At 39.9% G+C, this 25,737-nt stretch overlaps 1 protein-coding gene and 1 long non-coding RNA gene across 6 annotated transcripts in view; one reads left to right on the top strand and one right to left on the bottom strand.

Annotated features, from left to right (window-relative positions):
• Window positions 1–7,444, bottom strand: part of STAG2 (STAG2 cohesin complex component) — a 117,428-nt gene extending 109,984 nt beyond the window's left edge. The window contains exons 1-2 of one of the 5 annotated variants that reach the window (XM_082377023.1): window positions 6,381–6,399; window positions 5,958–6,088 (exon numbers count right to left, since the gene is read on the bottom strand). The gene's annotated coding sequence lies outside the window, so the exon portion shown is untranslated. Of the gene's footprint in view, window positions 1–5,707; window positions 5,769–5,957; window positions 6,089–6,380; window positions 6,473–6,949 lie in introns of those variants that run through there. The other 4 variants (XM_082377022.1, XM_082377026.1, XM_082377025.1 and 1 more) reach the window with 4 other exon arrangements.
• The window catches only part of LOC309620799, a 154,813-nt gene continuing 135,594 nt past the window's right edge, over window positions 6,519–25,737 (top strand). The window contains exons 1-2 of the long non-coding RNA XR_014239638.1: window positions 6,519–6,628; window positions 15,648–15,701. This is a non-coding gene — a long non-coding RNA (uncharacterized lncRNA). The remainder of the gene's footprint in view (window positions 6,629–15,647; window positions 15,702–25,737) is intronic.

The following is a 25,737-nucleotide window of genomic DNA, read 5'->3' as shown; positions in this document are numbered from 1 at the left end:
AGATTCTGATCACTAATGAACCAAATAATCCAGGGCAGCAATATTAACTATTACCTGATAAAAAATAAGAAGAAGAAATTTTAATTAAGTGAAAAGATGAACTAGAATAGAAAGTAGAAACAGAGAAGGTACTAACACTTAGAAGAAAATATTTTTAAGGTACCATTAAATAACAAAAAAATCCCCCTACAGAACCAGAGCAGTGAATTATGAGAGTCACCTAAATTCTCTTTTCAAATCACTCGATAAACATGCTGAATGATTGGGGAACTATTCTCAGACACATTTAGCTCCATTCTATATAGAGCTTAAATGACAAAAGAAAAAGAAATCAGTGAAACCACTCTATCTACCATAGTATGACCCCCCAAAAATCAAGAATACAATTCAACATATTATCCCATCTAAAAATATATATATATTATTCCACAAACTTTTGTATAATGAGCATACTCAAACAAAACTAAAGCTCAGATTTATTTCAACTATTTCAACTATAAGTATAAAACACAATTTAGACCGTTCATCAGGCAGCAACTCATCTAACCCTACATTAAAAATCTGCATTAACCCTGTACTATACGTGAAAAAAAATCTTCATTTTGTAACAATGAAAAGATACATGCTTTCTAGTGATAGATATCCCAAGACCTAACAGAGTTAAGAGAAACTACTGAGTTTAACAAAAAAGTACAAAGGTTTTGAGGCCAGACTAATATGGGTGTGAATTCAGGCTGTCAATTATTATCATGTGACAAGTCATTTATTCTCTGAGAGCCTCAATTTCCCCATCTGTAAAATGACAACCATCTATCTTGCAAGGTAGCAGAGAAGTTTAAACAATACCTGTTAAAACACACAGTACAGTTATTGGCATTTAAAAGTCACTCAAATGGCAACTAAATTAAGAGTTTCTTAGACTATCTCAGGATTCAACAAGTTATAGGTCAAATCCCACTACAACAAATGTTATTCATGCAAAAGTGTAAATAGGACCTACTTTTTCCCCCTCTAACAACATTCAACAGAATTTGAACAATATTTTTTTTTTTTTTTGCGATCACAAGCTGTTTATATTTACCAGTGTTTGGGTGTTCCTGAAGAATTTAAAGGGATACAGCAGGGAGCCAGTCGCAAAGATTGAACAATATATTTTTATAAAGGAATTTTACCTTTGAGTTGTACATTAGATTATCCAGAGTTTACAGAAATCGCTCTAGTTTGTCTCATCAAGCCTAGTCGTGTATTTTCCAATTAAAATAAAAAAGAACAGACCATCAACATTATTCACCCTCCCCTCATTTGGGGGAGTGGGTGGGGCTTAAAACAATTTCAATAATCTCTAGACTAGACCAACCATATGTAAAGATTTGTTTTCTTCTGGCTAGTACCAAAGATAGAGCTATAGCAAGCGTACATTAAAAATACAGTTCAGGTAGCAGATTACCATAGCTGCTAAAGAGATGCAGTTTTTTTTAAAAATGCACATATACAAAAATTAAGACTCCACCAAGCAACACCACTCATACTGACAAAATATAAAATCTGGTTAAATTAAAGGCAAAGCAGGCAACTCAGGAGACTGAAAAATATCAAGCTGACAATTTTGTTTTCTCACGTATCTTTGGCAAAGAGAACACGCAATAACCGCCACTCATGATAGCCGGAGATATAGAAAATTATTACACAGGAGCAGTACTGAACCACAAATTAAAAGTCCTAAATATGTATCAAATGTAGAAATTACACAAATAAAATACATGTAAAGAACTTTTAAAATAATCTGTATCTTTAAAGTTTCTTCTTTACTCTCTGATAATTAACGGTGTTTCAATATATACTGACACCCATAGATAACTGGGACTATCCCTTGCCTTTGCTATGCTCCCCAACTCCCAAAATAGGTATAGGATAGTGCTCCACTACACAGTAAACTGTTGTGTTCAAGTCTTCGAATAGTCTAATAGCGATGTCAAAGTACTAACACAGACCAGTTTTTTTTTTAACATGTGAGACAAAAATGTCACATTAAAGATATGAACCGTATCCCACTGAGATGTAATAGATCACTGTGTCCATCTAATGTAAATTTTAAGCTCGAAAGTTAACTTGCAGCATCAAAAACTGAAGCCTTCCATCTATTACAAAGAACCCAAGGAAGAATATGCTATTCACTGTTTACTCCCTTCCCACACATGACTGTGGGTGGCATCAGTTAAACATGCAGAGTATTAAGCATTACTTAACTGTCCAAGGTGTATTTTCACATCTAACCCTATATTCCCAAAGGATAGTTTGAGCCTGAGCCTGTCCCCCACCCCAACCCACCCATTTTAATTCATAGGTTCTCAGGAGACCACCGACGTCATTAAGGTTCAAAAAGAAAACAATGAAAAAATAATGTATAATTTAATTTCATTAAAATCTTGAGTACTTGGGCTTTTAAAAAAAAATCCTAACTAGACTTCAAAGTTACCAAACTCATAATTTGTTGGTTTAGTAGTTTAGCTCTTGCCTCACAATAAAATAAATCTTAAGTCACAATCCTCAACATTTAAGATTATTCGCATACAAGAGTTCAAAATACATAATCTATCTTCTCTTAACATCCTTCTAAAGCTAAAATGATGAATATGAAATATACAAACAGACTAATATTAACAATTACGAAATGTCTGTCCCCAGCCTAGGGTGGAATTTTTGCTTTAATAATGATTAGGGAACACACTTCGCCAAATACAGAAGTTAAATATCCATTATTTTGGGTTCCCTTTAAAACTCTGACATATGTTCAAAAATACATCTTATAGGGTGAAAAAACCTGCCACTGAACAACACAAAATTGCAGAAAATGAGGCACTTAACTTCAAATGATCTACAAATTCTTTGTAGGAGCAATTTACAAATATACTAATTAAGGAGACCGAGGGTTTTAATGGCAACGCATTTTTACTTTACTGTTGATGGGTAATGGTCAGATGTTCTTAATATAAAACATTAAAATATTTTACATATCAACTTTTAACTATTTACAGCATCAGATGGTTAAACGTGGGGGGAGGGGAGTTTTAACTCATTTTGTATGTAAACATTCATTTTCAGATCAATTTTTTTAAAAACCACCCCACCCCCACTGCCCGTCTCTGATACCTTAGGATGCTATAGTTATTTCACAGTGGGAAAGAACAGGTAAGAAGTAGATTTCTTTTCCAATCCTCTTCTCTACCCATTCATTAAACACCAAATACTGAAACTGAATTCAACTCCTACCTCGATCTTCTTACCAGGAATGCTCCCTAGGGCACCCGAATCCCTTCCACTGTCACTTATTCCAACTGCCAAAGCCCCTCCTATTAATAGTAAATCCCTTTCATACTGACTCACTGGAACTCCAACTTAATGAAATAGACACCAAGCAGAATTTACAAAATTTGCTAATGGAATTTTCCTATTTTCAAAGGATTAAAAAAGAAACCAGAAGTAGAGCACATTCAGACTAAGTTACAAACATTTAAAGTTCAACCAATTTATAACCATTTATCTTGCTTATTCTATACTGGTTCAATTTAAATATTTTTTGAGTTTGTAAGTCAGACATTGTGTAATTACTTATACACAAGGCCAAGTTTCCCAGGCAAATAATATGTAAATATAAACTTAAGTCATTACACCAAAATTGCAAGACAATCTGAATGTTTTTCTTCCGAATTTTTTCTGTTTAATTATGGAAACGTTCAAGTACACGCAAAAGTAGAGAGAATAGTACAATGAGCTCTCCTGCACTCATCACCCAGCTACAATCATCAACTCAAGGCCACTTTTGTTTCATCTCTACCTCCCACCTCTCCCCCAATTATCTTCAGAAAAGAATTAAGAGGAAGACACTGTGCTCAGTATGTACAGAGAAAAATCCAAAGATAAAAAAGAATCAAAGACTAGCAAGAAGTCAAGAATCTAACAATGTAACTGTACAGCCACCCTATACAACTCCTTGTTAGGTGGTAAATTTTTTTAAGAATTCGGATTTTGTTTAAAAAAGGGAAATACCCATCTTTAAGAATCTAATAAAGCCAATATGATCCCAAGGACATATTTAATATTACATCTAAAAGGGTAAATAAGAATATGTGATGAAAATGAACTTAAGCATTTACAATTAGCTTGCATTCACGTAGCACCTTGGCTCAAAACTAAAAAAAAAAAAAAAAAGACTATTTAACATAATGTGTCATAAAATTACAATTCAACCACTTGAAAAACCGCTGAACACTTATGCCTTAACTGGTCCTTCTGATTCCTAATTATAGATTGATATCAGTGTAGAAAAAAACCCAGGCATTTTAACGTAAGTGGTTTAAAATGTTCAAAATTACCCCACCGTTCACTGGAAAACATATGAAATCAAGTCTAAACTACCTGAATTGTATGTCATTAAAGAGAAGTGTATCCACTTTCCAGGGCCGATTTTTTTTTTAATAAGTTCACATATACCCTTAAACGCAACGCGCTAGGCTACAGATAGAATTAGGAGACCGCCTCCTGCTTTTGCTCCTAACCAATACGCAGGGAGAGAAGGTTGGCAGGAAAGTGCTGCGAGGACAGTAACAAACACCAGCAGCTCCCGAGCAGGCCCTGCTAGAGCCAGGAATGACGCACTTCGGTAACCCGACTCTTTCTCCCCTCCACCCCCGCCCCCAGCAGCGGTGCTGACACCGCCAACAGCCCGGAGTAGGAAAAAAGACAACAGAAAAAAGGCAGAGGTTGGACCGCACCAGGTTTCATCAAGAAACCTCGATTATTCCTCTTTCGACACTAACCACTAGGACTAAACAGGAAAAGAAGCTTCGTGCTTAAGCAAGTCCCATCATGGTGGTTTAAGAGTCACTAAATTAAGCTGATAATGAGCCCAATCCACAGAGACAAATACAGGGTGTGGCTGCCGTGAAATACGGCGGTCCGTGGGAGAAAAGGGGTATGGAATTTACACTCCAGTGTGAGGGGAAGATGGGGCTCTACGGGGGAGGGGGAGGGAGGGCGGCCCGCGCATTTTAAGGAACCATTTCAAACCAACACGAGCTCTTCGTTTACTTAAATCTAATCGTACACATCAAAAGTTTCTAATAGATATATCACGTAAACTGTAAATAACCATTTAATCAAATACCATGACCCTCAATTAACAAACTACATCCAAGAGAAAGGAGGGGGGGGCGGTAGGCAACAACATATAAAACATTTCTAGGCCACGGAAGAGAAAGTCTCACAAACCAGATGAAACTACTAATGCAATATTAAAAATTAAAGCTGAACACTGCAGCACGAAAAATCACACGATAAAACCCATTACAGTTCATGATTAAAAATAAAATGACATATACACCAAGGGGGAGCAGAAACTAAATGTCGAAAGTACAGCGGTTTATAAAAAAAACTAAAGGCAAAACAAGACATTCTCGCGACGGGGGAAAAAAGGGCAGAAATCAACAATACGTTTACGAATGTAGGCCAGAAGAAAATGAGAACGGGGCTCAAAGTTTTGCGGAACTACTTGATGCTGTTTCCCACACCTTCTCTCTCCCATGGCCCATCCGACCCTTTCCGTCCTAAAATCGCCGTCCACAGATCACCGGGTACGTGAGAGAAGAAAAAATAAAGTCGACCCCAAGCAAGAATAAAAGTGTGGAGGGAAAAAGCAGAAGCTGCCTACCTGGGGCAAGGATCAGCTCAGTTCGTGCCTTGAGAAAGACAGTGCGGGTGGGGGTGGGAACGAAAAGCAGCACTAAAACTAAAACAAAAGTGGCGCCAAAACCCCCCAACAAACAGCCTTCCACTCCCGCCCTTCCCCCCTCCTCCCATGCCAGGCAGGCAGGGCCCCCTTCGGGGCAAGGTCTGCACGCGGGGGCCAACACCGCCAGACCCCAGCCTATTCAGAAAATTGTTGCCCGAAGAAAACTGACCGAAGTCGGGCCTCGGAAGGGATGGAGAGATCGATGCCAATCGCTTTCCCCGGCAGTTCCCCCACCACGCGCTGGAGATGATGGGGCGGGGGAGAAGCAGAGGGGCCCGTCACATGAATGTTGTTCCCTCTCTAGGAAGGGAGGAAGAGAGGGAGGGAGAGGAGGGAGGGAGGAAAGGAAGGAGGGGAAGGGAGAAGGGAGGGGGCACGAGGGAGGGGTGTGATCAGAGTAGATTTTCCCTCGCCTCCCTCGGTCCGAGGCCCAAATATACACAAGCGAGCCTCCTCGCCTCCCCTCCCCCCTAGGTTCCCAGCACCACCATTTTGCTCTCTTCCTTCCCCTCGCCGCGATGCCGCGCTCTCCCCCACCCCAACCGCGGCCGCCCGGCCTTCCTCCCCCACTACGGCTCGCACCCCACCCCACCTCCAGTTCGGGCTCTCCCAGGCTTAAGAGCCTGCCGGAGAAAAGGCACCTAAATCTAACACTACACCGAGAAGCAGAGCCTCCATCTTGCGCTGCTCCGCGTTCTCCATTTTGGGCCACCCATGGGGGGGGGGGGGTCTCCGTAGAGGCCCCGAGGGAGAGTGGGGCGAGGGAAGGAAGAGAAAACCTTCAGCGAGGGTAGTCGAAAAGAAGAGTCCTGCGGTAGAAAGCCACTCTAGGAGTAGGAGGTAGGGAGGAAGGGGGGCTGGAAGTTCCTTGGTAGTGCTGAGGGAGCCACTTGGGGGAAGAGGGGAGAAAGAAGGGCTGGGGGTTACGCGGGGACGAGGAGGCTTCTCCCCGCCTTCACTTGACCGCCCGCTCCACGGCGGGCCCCGCTGGAGGCAAAGGAAGAAGAGAGGAAATTAAACGGCAGGAGTGCCCAGTCTCTTTCCCTCCCAACTCCTCTCTCGCGCCCTGTTTCAACCACACGCGCCTCACGGTGGGCCCCGCGCCCTCCGGGTGCCCCTCCAAACTTCTAGAAGCTTCGCCTCCGCCATTTTATAACTTACCTCCCCCCTCAGCGTATACAGAGGCAGCAACGAGACTGTTCGCCTCCCCCACTCCTCCTTCCTTCTTTCTCAGGCCGGGGGCTTCTTCACCCCTGGGCTGGTACAAGATATTTTTCCCTTCCTCTTCTTTACACCCTCGAATTCTACTCAGGGACGGAAGCTCCCGCGGTTCTAGAGCGGTGGGGGGTTTTGAAAGTGGCGGTCGGATCCGGCGGGTTTTTTTTTTTTCTCTCTCTCTCTCTCTTTTTTTTTTTTTTTTTTTTTTTTTTTTTTTGGTGGCGCTTCGGGATTGTTTGGGGTGTTCGCTCTTCGGCGACTTGGAGGCGAATGGAACGCGCAGGCGCCATCTGTCGGCCGCGAACCCGCGCCCGGCTCCCGTTGGGAGGGAGCGTCATCTAGCGGCAGAGAGTCGCCACTGCAACGCCTGGCCCCCTGCCCTCCCACCCAGCGTCCTCCTCCCAATCTCCAGCCAATCGGGGCCGACTGCCTCCCGGGTTCAGCGTCTCCGACGCCGCCTCCCAACGAGGCGCCCGCAGGGGCGCGCCGCCGAGTAGGGTAAACAAGGTGCCGTGCCCGCGCCTGACTTACTCATTCGTTTAGCAGCGCTTCCGCCGCGCAGCCGGTCGCGCCGCGTTTCCTCTTTCTTTATTGGGGGGGGGGGGTCGAGGGGAGGGCGGTAGGAATGTCCGGAGGAGCCCCTGTGCTGTGGGAAATCGGAAACTGGGCTCGCTGGGGACTCGTGCTTCGGTCCTCTCTGCCCCCCGCGCAGCCCGAGGTGGCAGCCTAGTCGGGCATCACCCTCCGACGTCCACTTCTGTGACAGGCCCCAGCGAGAGGGCCTTCGGCCCTAGATCCCGGACCCTCGCTTCACCGCGCTGCCTACTCCTTCCCACCGAAAGAACTCAACTCGCGTAACTCCGGCACCTGATCCTAAGTGATTTAGGGGGGTTGTTTTTTGAGTTTTTTTGTTTTGTCTTGGTTTGCTTGTTTTTTGCTTCGGGTGTGGAGAGAAAGCGAGCTGATTCTCTACCGGGAAGACCTGGCACTGGAGAAAAAAAAAATTTTTTTTTTTCTTTATAACACTAGTCCCGTCTCCCAGAAAACGTGGTCTGTCTCTCTCCAGGGTCTAGGAGACTTAGGGAACTGGGCTACTAGGCTAGGCCGGGCGCTGGACCAATTTATTCTCCACTCTTGGGGCGGAGGGGAGGAACAGGACGGAGCGAAGTGGAGGGAAATCGAAATTCGGGCAGAAGGAGTCGAGGAGCACCTACCCGGTGTTCCCCGCCTCCCCCGCTTATCCATAGTCTTCCTGGAAGCGTGGGTGGAGGCGGCCTCGCGACTTCGTTAAGAATTTTGGTTCCGTCTTATCCTGCCTCCTCACCCCTCCCTCAAGATGTTTGAAATGCGAAAGGATCCCCTATCGCTCCTTCGACCTCAGTTAACTCTCTTTATCCTTCTTATTTATTTTTCTGTTTGTTTCGAATCCAGTGTCCCGGACCTTTGACCGCCGAAAGCTCTCTACGGGGGGGGGGGGGGCGGGGCTGGAGGATCAACTCGGGGACGGCTTGTCCTCCGAAGCGCCGCTTTTCCTAGGACGGGAAGAAGTGACCTATTACAGTGTTTCCCTTGCTGTTACAAATTTATACAATAGTGTTTAGTTAATAAGAGCTGTTTGTTTCTGTTTCTTTTTTTTTTAATTTTTAGTTAAGCTATTTTAATATTAAACTAGATTTCAATTAGAAGGAAAAAATGTATTTAATAACAAGACAAATTTTCCAAATGAGAAATAATGCAAGCCCCGTGTAAATCGTGAATTCACCCGATATCGCTTCTAAAACATTCCTAATGCAATATAATGATTATTTTCAATCCTTAAATTATGTCCTTATCACGCCTGTGTCTTAGGATAGGAGAGAAACTCTGTGTTCACAGGTTTTTTAAATTTTTTCTGCAACTTTAAAAAAGAGTTGTATATTTAATCAACTGAACAATAAAAGTTAAACAGAAACATGTAAATATCAATAACAAGAAATAAAATCTGAGACATTTTTACTTACCTCAGAAACTTTGGGGAGTGGAATACTGTTCAAAATAAATTTCCGTTTCTTTTATAGACCATCTTTGGTAGAATGTTATTCAGTTTTTAACAGATTCAAGTCACAGAATGATGCAGCTAGAACATTAAATAGGGAGTAGTGGAAAATTTACAGTTATGTAAGTTAATGCAAAATTCCACTTAAAGTAATAGAAAAATTGGGCTCTGTACCAAATCATTTTACATTAATTTAGTTCAATTGTGCCAATTTAATATCAATTGATATTAAATGATTTCCGTTTTAGTATTAGCTGAAAATTACTGATTTTCTGGTCCAAACATCACATTGATAGTACATGGTACAAATAGTTTTTCATTTATTTTATAAATTAACAACATTCTCAGCTGATTGTCTATGTAGCAACTGAGACTTCTTTAAACAATTTTATACTTTGAACAAAATTGAAAAGTTCCTCTGTTTAGTAAACTTACTTTCATTTTGTAAAAAATACCACTGAAGAAAATTAATAAGTGTAACTGGTGTAACATCAGAAATTTTCTAGCAAATATATACCAATATTTGAGAATGTTTCACAGTAGCCCGTCTTTTTTTCTAGAGTTCATTCAAAAAATATTTTTTAAACTGTCAATATGTGCAGACCACAGTGCTGTGTGCCCCAGTCCTATCTGAGAAGTGGAATTTATTTCCTAGGGTACTGAAAGACCAAGAGTACACCCTTAGAATTTGAGGACAAAGTGAGAAAATGTCATCAAGTGAAATATGTAACTGATGTAAAATAAGCTTTAATCTTAATTATTTGTAGCATGTCCTTCATGAGATAATATTGTAATGGCGGACGCTTTTGGTGCCTGATAAGAAATACTGAGAAAGTAAAGTTGAATAGTTAGAATATTTGATACTGTGTAAGGGGCAAGACAGTATTTGATGCAAAAATATTTTGTTATTTAGAAATGCGTACCCCACTGTGTAGCAGATGATCCTCCAGTCTTACCACAGTCTGAATAAAGCATACCACAATTCTCTTTGCTCTGACTCCATGTAAATGGAGCAAGCTTCTGATTATAATTAAGTTTTCCAGATAGTCTCTTACTTTACGCAGCATACATATATATTTTTTTTACCTTTTTTTAAAAAAGTATTTATTTATTTATTTATGGCTGTGTTGGGTCTTCGTTTCTGTGCAAGGGCTTTCTCTAGTTGCGGCAAGTGGGGGCCATTCTTCATCGCGGCGCGCGGGCCTCTCACTATCGCGGCCTCTCTTGTTGCGGAGCACAGGCTCCAGACGCGCAGGCTCAGTAATTGTGGCTCACGGGCCCAGTCGCTCCGCGGCATGTGGGATCTTCCCAGACCAGGGCTCGAACCCGTGTCGCCTGCATTGGCAGGCAGACTCTCAACCACTGCACCACCAGGGAAGCCCTATATTTTTTGTTTTCTAACACCATTCTATATGTTACCTAAAATCCAGAAGCCTAAAGATGAATATGTTTGAGTCCACAGAAATTTAAAATTATGTATATCAAAATACCATAAACAAAGTCAAAAGATAAACTGTAAGTTGTGAGGAAATATTTGCTACATGAATGAAAGAGGCTCATTTCCTTATATACAAAGAACTCTCACAAATCAATAAGATAAAAATACTCCAGTAGAAAACTGAACAAAGGATATAAACTGTCAACTTATTGGACAAGAAATGCACATGGCTAGTAAATATATAAAATATATAAAATAGTGCTCAACTTCATTCACCACTAAGACATGCAAATTAAATACCACTTTTACCAGATTGGCAAGAGATTAAAAAAATTTTTTTTTAATTTATCTATTTATTTATTTTTGGCTGTGTTGGGTCTTCATTGCTGCACGCGGGCTTTCTCTAGTTGTGGTGATCAGGGGCCACTGTTCGTTGCGGTGTGCAAGCTTCTCATTGTGGTGGCTTCTCTTGTTGGAGAGCATGGGCTCTAGGCGCGCAGGCTTCAGTAGTTGTGGCACACGGGCTTCAGTAGTTGTGGGTTCACGGGCTCTAGAGCGCAGGCTCAGTAATTGTGGTGCACGGGCTTTGTTGCTCCGCGGCATGTGGGATCTTCCCGGACCAGGGCTCGAACCCGTGTCCCCTGCGTTAGCAGGCAGATTCTTAACCACTGCACCACCAGGGAAGCCCTTAAATTCTGATAATACTCAGTGTTGGTGAGGAACTAAGAATTCTTATATACCATTGGTGGGAGTGTAAATTGTTTAAAAAAAAAGTGTCATAACATGAAAAATTGACCTAGCATTTCCATTTCTAGGAATCTATCATACAGAGATGCTCATGCAAATTATACAGAGATTATGTAGAAGATTTTCATTATAGCTTTGTAATAAAGAGAAACTGACAATGATAGAAATGGCGTCATTAGGGGACTGGTTAAGGAAATTGTGATACATCCATACAATAGGGTTTTATGCCCACCATTAAGGCAATTAAGTATGTATTTATCTACTGATACACAAATATGTCTAGGATGGGTTAAGTGAAAAAAAAATCAAGTTGCAAATAGCTTGTATAGTATGATCCCATTTGTGAATATGTGTACTTACAAACACATATATGTGCTTGTATAGGCATAAAACATTCCTGAAGAACATACAGGAAACCTAACAGGTTATCAATACCTCTCAGGAAATAGGTGGTACAGGGTTCCAGGGCTTATTATAATTTAACTTTTCACTTTATACATTGTTATGTTAATTTTATTTTATTTATTTATTTACTTTTTACAGTGAGCATATATTACTTAGGTAATCTTTAAGATCTTGTACTCGTTACTCCAGACAACAGTTTGGCAGTTTCTTATAAAGTGAAACATACAGGGCTTCCCTGGTGGCTCAGTGGTTAAGAATCTGCCTGCCAATGCAGGGGACACGGGTTCGAGCCCTGGTCCGGGAAGATCCCACATGCCGCCGAGCAACTAAGCCCATGCGCCACAGCTACGGAGGCTGCGCTCTAGAGCCCGGGAGGCACAACTACAGAAGCCCGCACACCTAAGAGCCCTTGCTCCACAACAAGAGAAGCCACTGCAATGAGAAGCCGGCGCACCGCAGCAAAGAGTAGCCCCCGCTCGCCGCAACTAGAGAAAGCCCATGCACGGCAACAAAGACCCAACTCAGCCATAAATAAATAAATAAATAAATTTTTAAAAAATAAATAAACATACACTTACCCTATGACCAGCAATCTTACTCCTGACCATTTATCCCAGAGAAATGAAAACTTATGTTTACACAAAAACCTGTACATAAATGCTCATGGCAAATGTACTTTAAATGGCCAAAATCAAGAAATAGTCCAAATGTCTATAAACTGGTAAATGGCTAAACAAACTATGGTACATTTATACCATGGAATACTACTCAACAATGAAAAGGAGCTACTGATACATGCAACAACTGAGATGGACCTCAAGGGCATTATGCTCAGTGGAAAAAGCCAATCTCAAAGAGCCACACAGTATGATTCCACTGTATAAATTCTCAGAATGATAAAATGATAGTGATGGAGAACAGATTCGTGGTTTCCAATGGTTAGGGTTGGGGAAAGGGTGTAACTATTACGGAGTAATGGGAGAGAGTTTCTTTGTAGCGATGGAACAGTTGTGTATCCTGTTTGTGGTGATGTTAACTTAAATCTACACATGTGATAAAATTTTATAGAACTTGGGACTTCTCTGGCAGTCCAGTGGTTAATACTCCTCACTTCCAATGCAGGGGGGCGGGTTCGATCCCTGGTCGGGGAACTAAGATCTCACATGACCCGCAGCATGGCCAAAAAAAAAATAATTTTATTGAACTACACACAGACACACACACACACACACACACACACACACACACACACGACTGTATGAAAAAACTGGTGAAATCCAAATAGTGTCTGTACTTGAGTTAATAGTATTGTATCAATGTCAATTTCCTGGGTTTGACATCATACTGTGGTTATGTAAGCTGTTATCGTTGGGAAAAGCTGTGTGAAGGGTACATGGAATTCTCTGTATTATTTTTACAACTTCTTGTAAGTTCTAAAGTATTTCAAAATAAAAAGTTGTAATAAAAAATTTGATGCTGGTAATAAAAGAAAAAATCTCTGGTTAGTAGAAAGGTAATTACTCCATTATAAATTAATAGATTGAATTTCTCATATACAAATCAACTTCTTGTGAACTGAGGTATAATGACAATTTCTGGAATCCTTATCAATATTCTATGAACTTATATGATTAAGGGCTTGATACTTTGATACTCAGGAGAAGACTGTGGACTGTGGTGTCAACAGGAACTAGACATACCAATAAGCCTTATCTAAAATGAATAGCTGGTACCTACTGAGACATCTCAAATGTTATGTTACTGAATTTGCTGATTTTTTTTCTTACTTTGAATAACATACAATATTTCCAGTATCAGTTAATGGAACTGAAGCTATATCTTTATAGGAGAGATTCAATCTCTCACATCCAACCCTTCCTACTTCTCGTCTGAGCTGCAATAATAGTCCTATGTCCAGTTTCTTTTGCATCCAATCCAATCCTGATTAGAATACTCTACCTTACTTCCTTACTTTTATGCTTACTTACTTGCTTCTTTCTTCCTCCCTTACTTACTCTAACTCATTCACTTACATATTCTCTTATTGGCTCACCTGGCCAACAATGCTCCGCAAACACTAATGTGCTTAAGAATTACCTGGGAATCTTGCTAAAATGCAAATTCTGATTCAATGAGCCTGAGGCTAGGGCGGTACCTCAGAGTCTGCATTTCTGACAAACTCCCAGTTCGTGCCCAGCCCACGCTGCTGGTCTAAAGTCCACACTTTGAGAGTGAGGGCCTGAGGAACAAAGTACAAACTCTTTAGGGTAGTTTTTAGTGCCTTCCACAGAGTCTTCTCCAAATCTCATCACTCATAACTGCGAACTTTGCTGGGGCAGTGTCTGTGTGGGTCACTGTTGTATCCCCAGCGCTTAGTATTGAGCCTGAAACAAGATAGGTGCTCGAAAAACATTAGATGGATGATTGAAGGAATGAATGACTGAACTAAACAACAATTCCCTGCTCATATACCGTACATTCTAAGCAAACTAAATTACTTCCCATTTTCCTAGTACTTTCCCACGTACACCTTTTCTCACACTATTTTTTCTCCTTTCCTAAGATTTGCCCCATTCAAATTCTCTTCATCATTTTTGTTTTTTTGTTTTGTTTTTGCTTTTTTTTGGCTGCACCTCATAGCTTGTGGGATCTGAGTTCCCCAACCAGGGATCGAACCTGCGCCTGAGGCAGTGAAAGCACAGTCTTACCAATGGACCACCAGGGAATTCCCAAATTCTCTTCATCTTTAAATGCCCAGTTTAAAGGAGAAAAATCTCCATAAAGCCTTCCCCGATGTCCCAGTACGGAAATGATCTCTCTCATTTTGCAAGCCTCCTCCCTACCAGATTTTGAATGCCTTGCAAATAATAACGATAGTGTTCATGTTTTGTTCACATTTGCTATAACCACCATGCCTAGCACAAATGTTAGCATATAGTAGAAAATCAATGTTTATATTAAACTGAAATGGGAGAATAAAAGAATTATCTAGATCAACACTATGTATTAGAACTTTTTGCAATGATGGCAAGTTCATAATCTGTGCGGTCCAGTATGGTAGCCACAAGTAGCTACTGAGCACATGAAATGTGGCTAGTACAACTGAGGAACTGAATTTCTTTTATTTAATTAAAATGTAAATGGCCAAATGTGGCTAGTGGCTACATATTGGACCATGGCTATCTAGATAATTGTAGTTACAATTGTTCTTCATTCAGCAGTATTTACTGAGTACCTCTGATGTGCCAGACACAAAATAGGCTAGGAGCTGATGATACAAACATGAATAATTCATGGTCCTTGACCTCAAAGAGCTTGCAACCTATTAAGAAAAGACAGGATCAAATAAATCCAATCAAGTGTTAGAGGTGCTATTATAGAAGATTGACAAAGTTGAATGTGTGTACAAAGGTGAATATGGGCAGGAGTCAGAAGAGGGTTTGTAAGCAAAGTAAGAGTAGTATTCATCAGGTAAACAAAAGATAAAAAGCTTTGCCCAGGGAGGAGGGCAAACAAAGGCATGGAAGTCAAAGCAGAGAGACCCTCTCCTGGAACTACAAGTAGTTCGTTTGATTTACACCTAGGAATTGGAAGGCAGAGAGCTCTATTAAAAGGAGAGCTGGAGAAGTTTGTGCTGGAGTCATAGGCAGGAGACCAGTCCCAGAGGGTCCTTGGAATGCCTTGCTAAGGAAGGAGCCGGGTATCCCACAGGCCATGGGAAGACATGGAAGCCACCTGCTCATTTTGACATTTTAGAAAGATGTCTCTGGAAGACAGATTGGAAAGGGTTAGACAGTCTGAGAGGTGATGGGGCTTGGACTAAATAAGCAGTGGCAGTGAAAATGTAGTCAGGATTTAGATAGGGTATATGTGCTTTTTAGCTTGAAATAAGATGATAATTACAGTGAACATCTTTGTTTTGTCTTTATTTGATAATCCATTCGATTTTCCTCTTTTTTCTTTTCTTTCTTTCTTTTTTCTTTTTTCTTTTCTTTTCTTTTCCTTTTTGCATACAGAGACACAGCCTTCACTGAATGGCCAGATCTCCATGGAAGCAAAATCGAAACCTGGTATGACTATCTGGAAATTTCAAGGAAAAAACTACTTTCTGCTTAAATCATTTGAGAAACGGTAGCCAAAATAACTCATTCCTATCAGCAGCTAATACTTTCATCACTTAATGCTGCCACTGATCCTAGCTATTTGTATTAAGTAGTGAAACATATCATAGGATTTGTTTACGTAGACAGATGACATTTGCCTTATTTTTTGAGTGCCAACATTTAATAAACAACAACCAAAAAGACATCATGGCACAGGCAGACCTATCAACTCAAACTTATGGATTACTTTAAGGGTCCTATTGTGATGCAGGATTTTTCAATATGTTCAAGAGACATTTATCATTTCAAATCCATATGCATTTAATGGTTACATTATTTTTCATTTTGTTTGTTGCCGTTGTGGAACTGTCGCTGGGTATTCACTTTTATAGAAATAGCAATTTTTGGAAGCAGTAGCATTGTTGTTAGCAGAACAACACACCAACACACCCACCCCAAATAAACATTTTTAGCTATTTCCCTATATTGCGGAAAGTGATTTGGTTAAATTTAGCATTGCCCAGGGACTTCCCTGGTGGTCCAGTGGCTAAGACCCCGTGCTCCCAATGCAGGGGGCCCGAGGTTGATCCCTGGTCAGGGAACTAGATCCCACATGCCGCAACTAAAGATCCCTAAAGATCCCACGAGCCACAACTAAGACCCAGCGCAGCCAAATAAATAAATAAATATTTAAAATAAATAAATAAATGAATAAATTTAGCATTGCCCAGAACCTCCAATAAGACTCTCTTTTATTGGCATGCATGCAAATTTGTAAAGCCAAGGTCATATTAGTAGCTAAGAGGGACACTAACTTTAATAGCAACAAAGGCGACTCCTTGAATTTAAGTGCAGTATTTCTTACTAGTAACTACCAATATTAAGTAAAATTCAAATTCTAGAACCACTGTCAACATTTGATGTCTATCATTGGTAGCAAGTTTACTGTTATATGCTGATAGCACTTCTAATGTTAGACTCTAGAAATTAATGCTAGAATTGCTTGTGGAAAGATTAAGAGGTGTGAAGAAAGGATGAAGGGAAATTTGCAAAGTGGAAGAGAGCTAGAGATAGAAACTTGGGAGAAAATACATTTTATCCCCAAAATATAGACAATACTGGATTAGATTCTGGACCAAACCTTTTTTTTTTTCTTTTTAAGCTATAAAGGGCATTATTGGGGCAATTGGCAACATTGAATACAGTCTAGTAGAGTATATAATAATTCTGTATCAGTGTTAATTTCCTAATTTTGATAATTGTATTGTAGTTACTTAAGTGGATGTCTTTATTCTTAAGAGATACATACACACTGGAGTACTTAAGGATAAAAGGGGCATTACGTCCGCAACTTATACTCAAATGGTTCAGAAAGAAAGGTAAATACATTCTTTATATACACGTTATATATTATGGTAGCATGCTAGAACCTGCCAGCACCAGCTCCCTAGAGCTGATTGTATACATGTCTTCCCAGCTCCAGTTAGTGACCTCACAGTGAGAGCTTGAAATCAGCCATGGTGAGAGCATTTACACCATGAAAATCAGCAAATGCTATAGATCAGGGCTGTTTTTTCCCCTGGAGAGCCAATTGTTAAAACATATTTGCCATGGATCAAAATCAAAGATAACGTCTAGATTCATGAAATTTTTCTGTTATTATAATTTGCTTTTAACCTGAGTTGATACATTCAAAAAGATCTAGTGCTGCTAAATACTCAATAATAATAATAATAATAATAATATTTCTAATATGTCATCCTCTAATCACCTGAAAATATCTTTCAAACTTATCTTCCAAAAAAAGTAGGTAAATATATACATTATCTTAGTTTTGTAGTTATTTATTGTATACTGTAAACTAAAAGCGATCACATATCTAACAGTAGAAATCAATTTAGTTATGCCCAAACACTGCTTGCCTCCCAAGCATCTGAATTCTTCCTGGCACTTTGTGAAGCCTCATGTCTTCCATAAGGTCTCTCTTGAATACCACATTCCACATTGGTCCCTTCCTTACAGTTCATAGAACTGTGTGGAAGGTACATAGAAGAGCATCCAGACTACCCCTCTCGTTTTTCAGAGGAGAAACTGAAGACCAAGAGACTCACGTCCCCAGTATAACACAACGTCCGGTGACAGAGTGAGGAGCACACCGTCCTCCTCTCTTCCCCAAACCCTGAGCTATTTCTCTCCGCCACTAGAGCACACACTTGCCAGACCAGACTTAAATATTAGATCATAGTCTTCTGCTTCCTGGCCAAACTTAGTATGCTTACTCCCTCCGAGAGTAGGAACATCTATCTAGCACAGTAGATGCTCAATGAATAAAATTTGGCGCTCAATAAGCACTTGATATATCCATTAGTTTGGAATGCCTTTCGCGTACTCTTTTTTTTTTTCAAAGATGCCTTTTGATTTATTTACGAAGCTATAAAACCTGACATGTATTTTCTTAGAGCTGTAAATGAAGAGCTGGCTACCAACAATGAAAGTAGATGACTTGTTTCCCAGAGGGTGGGACATCCAAATGTCTAGGTGCCGAATTATAAAATGAGATCAGCCTTGGAATCTTTACTGAGGTTTTATTCTTTGAGATTTAAATATGGTTTATAGAACACTTTGAGAATCAATTTAAAGTCACTTTACAGGGCAAAACATTATAGCCATTTAGGTATTCTTAAAGGAGAAGTGTATTAATTAGTAGCACAAGAAAATGCAAAAACTAATGGCTATCAGCAGTTGTCTGTCCCTATTTATAAAACATAACACTTTCTTACAATCTTCAGAAAGAGAAAATGATAAAATTTGAATACATTTTCAAAAGGACTACCAGATGAAACTTAATGAGGTTAGTAGTCTAAGATCCTAATCATCGGAGACTTTTAACTGGGGTATTTATTCCTTTATGAGTTGTTGAAACATTCTTAAGGTTTACAGCCTACCATTCAGTAAGTTAAGACCAATAAAACAGCCACTTGACCAATTCAGTCGTTTCCCAAGAAGAAATAACAAAACAGAGTTTGAAAAGACATTCATTAGTTACAACTGTTGTGACATAGACCTCAAAACCTTTGAAGTATAGTGATCAGATTTTTTATACATAGTAGAAAAATTGTGTGCTGTTTGATTTGAGGTCAGGTTCTATCCTTCAATTTGCAGATAACAGTATGTTAAAAATAAAAGGCAATCAAAAATTAATTAATGAGGGACTTCCCTGGTGGTCCAGTGGTAAAGAATCCGCCCTCCAATGCAGGGGACGTGGGTTCAATCCCTGGTTGGGGAACTTAAGATCCCACATGCCGCGGGGCAACTAGGCCCACGTACCTTGACAAGAGGGCCTGCGTGCCGCAAGCTACGGAGCCCACGCGCCCTGGAGCCCTCATGCCACAACTAGAGAAGACAAAACCCGCACACCACAACTAGACAGAAGCCTGCACCACAACAAAGAGCCTGTGCCACAACGAAAGATCCCACATGCTGCAACTAAGACCCAACACAGCCAAAAAAATAAAGAAAATTTTAAAAATTAATTAATGAGACCAGTATTTGCTGTCGTGCCATCATTATTTCAACCAAATTGTGATTTTGATGCTCAAGAGGATAGCTGCAAATGTTTAGAAAGTCACAAGCGCTGTTGATTTTGAAGACACTGGAATGGATAAAACACATACATAGTTCCTTTGCCTGTGAAAAAGAAATCAGAGCCATATTTCCTAAAAATGTATCTTTCTAGAAATAGTTAATTAAAAATGGAGAAATCTAGAGAAATTCTCTCATATATGTACACAAGAAGACACGTACAGGCTTCCCTGGTGGTGCAGTGGTTAAGAATCCGCCTGCCAATGCAGGGGACATGGGTTCGTGCCCTGGTCCGGAGGATCCCCCGTGCCACGGAGCAACTAAGCCCGTGCGCCACAACTACTGAGCCTGCGCTCTAGAGCCCGTGAGCCAAAACTACTGAGCCCGCGTGCCACAACTACTGAAGCCCGCGTGCCTAGAGCCCGTGCTCCACAACAAGAGAGGCCACCGTGATGAGAAGCCCGTGCACCGCAACGAAGAGTGGGCCCCATTTGCCGCAACTAGAGAAGGCCCGTGTGCAGCAACAAAGACCTGACACAGCCAAAAATATAAATAAATAAATAAATAAATTTTTTTTTAAAAAAAAAGACACGTACAAGGATGTTCATTGCCACACTTTTTATAATGGAAACAACCTAAATGGCCATCACAAAAGAGTAGATGTATTGCAGTATATTCATATGATAGAATACTATGCAGTGGTGAAAATGAACTAATGCTACATGTATCAACATGGATAAATCTCAAAAATGTTATGTTAAAAAAAGCAAGGTGCAGAATAATACTAACACATCATGCTTAGTTTATTATGTTCTAAGTGCTTTGTATGGTATCAACTCATTTAGTCTTTAAAACAACCTTACGTTGTAGGTATTATTATGAATTTCCATTTTATAGATGAGAAAAATGAGGCACAGAGAGATTAAGTAATTTGTCCAAGGTCACACAGCTGGTAACATGTACAGCAGATATTCTAGACCACCTTTGGCTCCAATGTTTGTGCTCTTATTCACTGCACTATACTATCTACTACTGATTGTATGATACCATTTAATAAAGCTTAAAATATGCAAAACGATGTTCTATACAGTTTATGGATAGACACATATGTGGTAAAAATATGAAAACATGCATGGAAATGAAAGGCATCAAATCCACCAATGTGGCTCCTTCTGAGAAAGGGAGACGGTAAATGAATGGAGGCAGGAACCTTCAGCTATATCCATAAAGTCTTATTTCTTTAAAAAAAAAGATCTTCAGTAAATATGGGAAACATTTAAGATTTGACAATGCTGGGTAGTGAGTACAATGAAGCTTATATTATTCTCTATGAAGCTTATTATATTATTCTCTCTCTATATCTTTATTTGTAAAACATTTCATAATTTTTAAAACAGAAGTTTTAAGCAGAAGAAATGAAAAGGTATATTATAAAGCCAGAGTATGTGTCTTGGATCTCCAATGTACTAAACAATTCTGATTGTAGTTTTAAATATTTATACAAATAATGCAAAATAAAGATTCTGTGAAATTCAGAAACCCTTTTTCATTTCAGTTGAAATGCACTTGGATATTTAATAAAAGCTCAGTGATACAATCTAAAAAAATTAGTTTCTACAGATAAAAGTAATGTAACTTCACAATAAAATATTATTAGCATACATTCATAAGCACAACATATACAGTATCTTGAGAGACCATGTCCAAATTCAAACCAGAAGTCCACATAACCATTTTGGAATACAATACTGTTGTTTATACATTTAAATTACATTGTTTAAAGAAAGTTGTACTTAATCAAGGAAAAGGAAGGATTCTGAAAACAGCTTTCAGAAGTATCCTGATAAAAGATCAGGTTTGAAAAGATGCATAATTCTGTTTGAATAATAGGACATTTTATTTGTGTAACAACTAATCCCACGTTTTAATTTAAAGGTCAAGTCATTGATTTGGAGCGAGGCAGAGGAGAAGAGAGACTGTTCTATCTCCCTGTTTATAGACATTCAGGTAGTTACAGGAGACCTCCTAAAATCTAAGATGAGGTAACTTTCTCTTAATTTGGTGGAAAGGGGGTTTCTGGTTTTGTTGACAACAGAAGGAAACACTTTTATTCTTATTTTCCCCTCTTTAGTAAAACAGAAAATCCCACAGATTTCATGTCAATATCTCTTCCCCTAGAAACACAGACAACAAAGTCAAGAGAGTGGATATTTTATAAATATTCGTGTAGTTTTTTCCCCCTTTTAATTTTTTTTCTGCCTTCCTCTTACTTACACATTTCAAAGCACATTTTTCCTGTCCAGAAGAATTATCCCCATCCTTTAACCTGGGAGTGAGAGGAATTTTCCACTGCAAATGTTGTTGTCTAGCTACTGTGCCCATGAATTATGTTTCTGAAGCATTGATTGTCAATGATTTCCAAAGCAGTATTCACTCCACACTCTGGGGGTCAGACAACTTTTAGCACATCCTCAAAACTTGAAAGGAACATGGGGTTAATTACCATGTTTATGAGACATTTGTTGCCTCCTCTTTCTTCCTGTATGTGTGTGAGCTCACCCCTTTGGTGTGGAAGATCTGAGAAAAGAAGGTGAGAAGGAAAAATCAAGAAATGATAATACCTTTAATTTCTAACAAGGAGCTCCAAATACTGTTATTTTATAATGTTGCATTTGTCTTTGCAAGTGCGAACTGTGATGGGGGAGCTAAGGGGAAGGACTGTGCCCATCATTTAACCTTTCAGTTTCATTATCTGTTAACTGGGAATAATAATACAGGCTTGACATACTTTGGTTCTTTGAAGATACATTTAATAATAAATGTAATAAATGAATATTCTCCTTTTTAAAAATCAGGACATTAAAAAGATAAAGGTGGGAATTCCCTGGTGGTGCAGTGGATAAGACTCCGTGCTCCCAATGCAGGGGGCCAGGGTTTGATCCCTGGTCAGGGAACTAGATCCCACATTCATGCCGCAACTAAGAGCTCTCATGCCACAACTAAGGAGCCCACATGCTGCAACTAAGACCCCGCACAACCAAATAAATAAATAAATAAATATTTAAAAAGAAAAAAGATAAAGGTACAATCCTTGCATTAATAAGTATTCTCCAGAGAAACAGAACCTACAGGATCCATATCTGTATCCATAGCTATATCTATAATCTATATCTATATCTATATCTATATCTGTGTGTGTGGAGAGAGAGAGAGAGATTGATTATAAGGAATTGGCTCAACACAATTATGGAGGCTGAGAAATCCCAAGATCTGCTGTTGGAAAGCTAGAAACTCAGGAGAGCCAGCAGTCTAGTTCCAATTCGAGAGCGAACAGGCTTGGAGACCCAAGAAGAGCTGATGTTTCAGTTTGAGCAGCTCAAACAATCAGGCAGCAGGGAGGGTCAGCCTTTTTATTCTATTCAGGCCTTCAACTGATTGGATGAGGACCGCCCATGTTAGAGAGGGCAATCTGCTTGACTCAGTCTACCAATTCAAATGTTAATCTCACCCCAAAACATCCTCACAGACACACCCAGAATAACCTTAGACCAAATAACTAGCAACCCCATGGCCTGCTCAAGTTGACACGTAAAACTGATTATCACAGTCCCCTTGGCCACCTCCCCAACTTGCTCCCCTCCCTTCTTCCCATAGATAACTATTTTTGAGTTTGATGCTCATTCTTCCAGATAAATCTTTTAAATACTTCTACCTAAATAGGTAGAGAAAAATACACAGTATTGTATTGTAGTATTTGACATAAATGGTATCAGATCATACATATCCTTTTGTGGCTTGTGGTTGTCATTCACGTATGTTTTTTGTTTTTGTTTTTTTTTAGATTTATTTTTGGCTGCGTTGGGTCTTCGTTGCTGCGCACGGGCTTTCTCTAGTTGCGGCGAGCGGGGGCTACTTTTCGTTGCGGTGCATGGCTTCCCATTGCAGTGGCTTCTCTTGTTGCGGAGCACAGGCTCTAAGTGCGCGGGCTTCAGTAGTTGTGGCACACAGGCTCAGTAGTTGTGGCACACTGGCTTAGTTGCTCCATGGCATGTGGGATCTTCCCAGACCAGGGCTCGAACCCGTGTCCCCTGCATTGGCAGGCGGATTCTTAACCACTGAGCCACCAGGGAAGTCCAGTAATTCTTTTGATGGGAGAGAACTAAACTAGCTTAATGAAAACTGATGGTAAAGTTTTAAGCTAGTCTTTTTGGTTTGTGTGTAATCTTATGAATTGATGCTTTTTGGTAAAGATTCTTGAGGTAGAGATGGTATGGCAAGAGGCCAGCTCTCCACCCAAACAGGGCTTTTCAGAGTGGCTGTACTTTAGAAAGAATCAACTTAATTCTGGATCCAGAACTCATTTCTGCATATCCAGGACCTAATTTTTTCAGTGAACCCATCGTGATACCGTGTTTCCAATATCCAAGTACTGTTGAAGCCACCTCAGGTATAAGTAGGTAGATTCTTCTTATTTTACATTTTCCAGAGTACTTCATGTTCTTTTTACAAAAATTTCTTCTCAAAGTCTTTGGGATCACACCAGATTATTTGAGCCTTTTGATGGCTGTGACTCCTAAATTAGGTTGTCGTTCATAAATATGAGCTTTGTTTTTTCAGAGCTCACAAACCAAAATACTAATTTTTAAATTGGTTTTTAGACCTGGGTATAAGTGAACAAACCCCCTCATTCTATAAGTAGGTACTATTATCCCTGTTTTACAGATATGGAAACTGAGGCTCAGAGAGGTTAAGGGAATTTCCCCCGGGTCACAAAGCTCTGAAATGGTCGAGCCAGGATTCAGCCCCAGGTCTGGTTGACTTCAAGTCCAGTGCTTTTTCCACAGTATACTGCAGGTTTTCATGACATATTTTCTTTCTCTATCCCCAACTCACTTTGCAACAATATGTATGTATATATTTGAGGCATATAAAAGGTCAAGTAGATAACAAGTAAAACTACCATTTATTGTCCACCCATTCTATGTCAAGCACTGGGCTAGGCATGGTACCTTATCTGTAAAACCTCATAGCATCCTTCTAAGGTAGATATTATGATCTCCATATTACAGTTGAGAAAACTGAGGTTCAGAGTTTAAATGACTTTCACAGAGAGTGCCACGGCAAGATTCAAACTCATATCTATTAGGGTGCAAAATGTATGTACTTTCTACTACAACCAAGACCTTTCAGTATATTATTGTATTATATTTCTATGTATTATTAATATCTTTATTCTGGTCAAGCTTATATCTTTCTTAGGCAGCCTTTGTGTCCCTCTCTAGCTTCCCTTAATAGTAGGTTTCATTTCATGTCTTACCTTAATGGGGAGGAGTTGAAGGAAGAATTAAACTCTTACTGTTATCTAGTGCCTTTTTTATTAGACTGTTGCGTATTTTTTCTTAATAAAATTATTTTGCTTGCATTTTTTAAACTGCTGACAGAACATCAGTAAACAGAAAATTTATCACCTGTGAACAATTCTCTGTTCTTTTCCTTAATATAATTTGGGTCTTTATCAAAGTATGTTTCTAGTTCTATAAGCATTTTTTTATCTTTAAAAAATGGCTAAAACAACAGAGCAAGAAGAATCACTCATAAATTTCAGGAGTCATTCATTCGTTCATTTGTCCACCCATCCATTCAACTCATATTTTTAGAGTGCCTATTATGTGGCAGGCACTATGTTAGTTTCTGAGGATAAAAAGATAAATGTGACATAATTTCTCTTCTCGAGAAACTCACAATCAGTGGGGGAGACCTATAGGTAAATTGACAGTTACAGTACAGAGTGATGAGTGCTGTGCCTGAGCGAGAAAATAGTATAGTGCTTTCAATAGTAGGTCCTTGGGCCACCTGGGTTCATATCCTGGCTCCCTCATTTACTAGCTGTCACTATAAGAATCTACTTCATACAGTTGATACAAGAATTGAGTTATTCACGTGAGTGATCAATAAATAGTATTATTCTGATAGCCATAAGCACTGGGTGATATTGCAACACAGAAAAGGGGCACCTAACCCAGATTGAGAGGGGGGTCTGGGCAGCAGTCCTAGAGATTGAGTCTTGAAAGAAAACTGGGAGTTACCCAAGCAGAGAAGGGGACAATGGTTTTTGACACAGAGTCTAGCATGGGCAAAGGCACCAAGACATCAGGGGATACGGCATGAGTCGAGGAACGACAAGAAGTATAGTATTGCTGAAATATAAAGGACAGGGGCAGGGGGGCAGTAGAGTGAGATTAGACAGGGACCAAATTGTGGAGGGACCTTGTAATCAGTGCCAAAGAGTTTGAACTTAATCTTGAGAGTGATAGAAATCCATGAAGGCTTATAATGAGGGGGCTAACATCAGCAGATGATTCTGGTGGAATCATGGACGATGGACAAGGGGGCAAGACTAGTATCAGGGAAACTTGTTAAT

The sequence above is a fragment of the Balaenoptera borealis genome (genome assembly GCF_965194805.1).
Source record: "Balaenoptera borealis genome assembly, chromosome: X".
NCBI classification, from domain to species: Eukaryota; Metazoa; Chordata; class Mammalia; order Artiodactyla; family Balaenopteridae; genus Balaenoptera; species Balaenoptera borealis.
The sequence above is the reverse complement of the archived record's forward strand: the minus strand, read 5'-3'. Positions and strand labels throughout refer to the sequence as shown.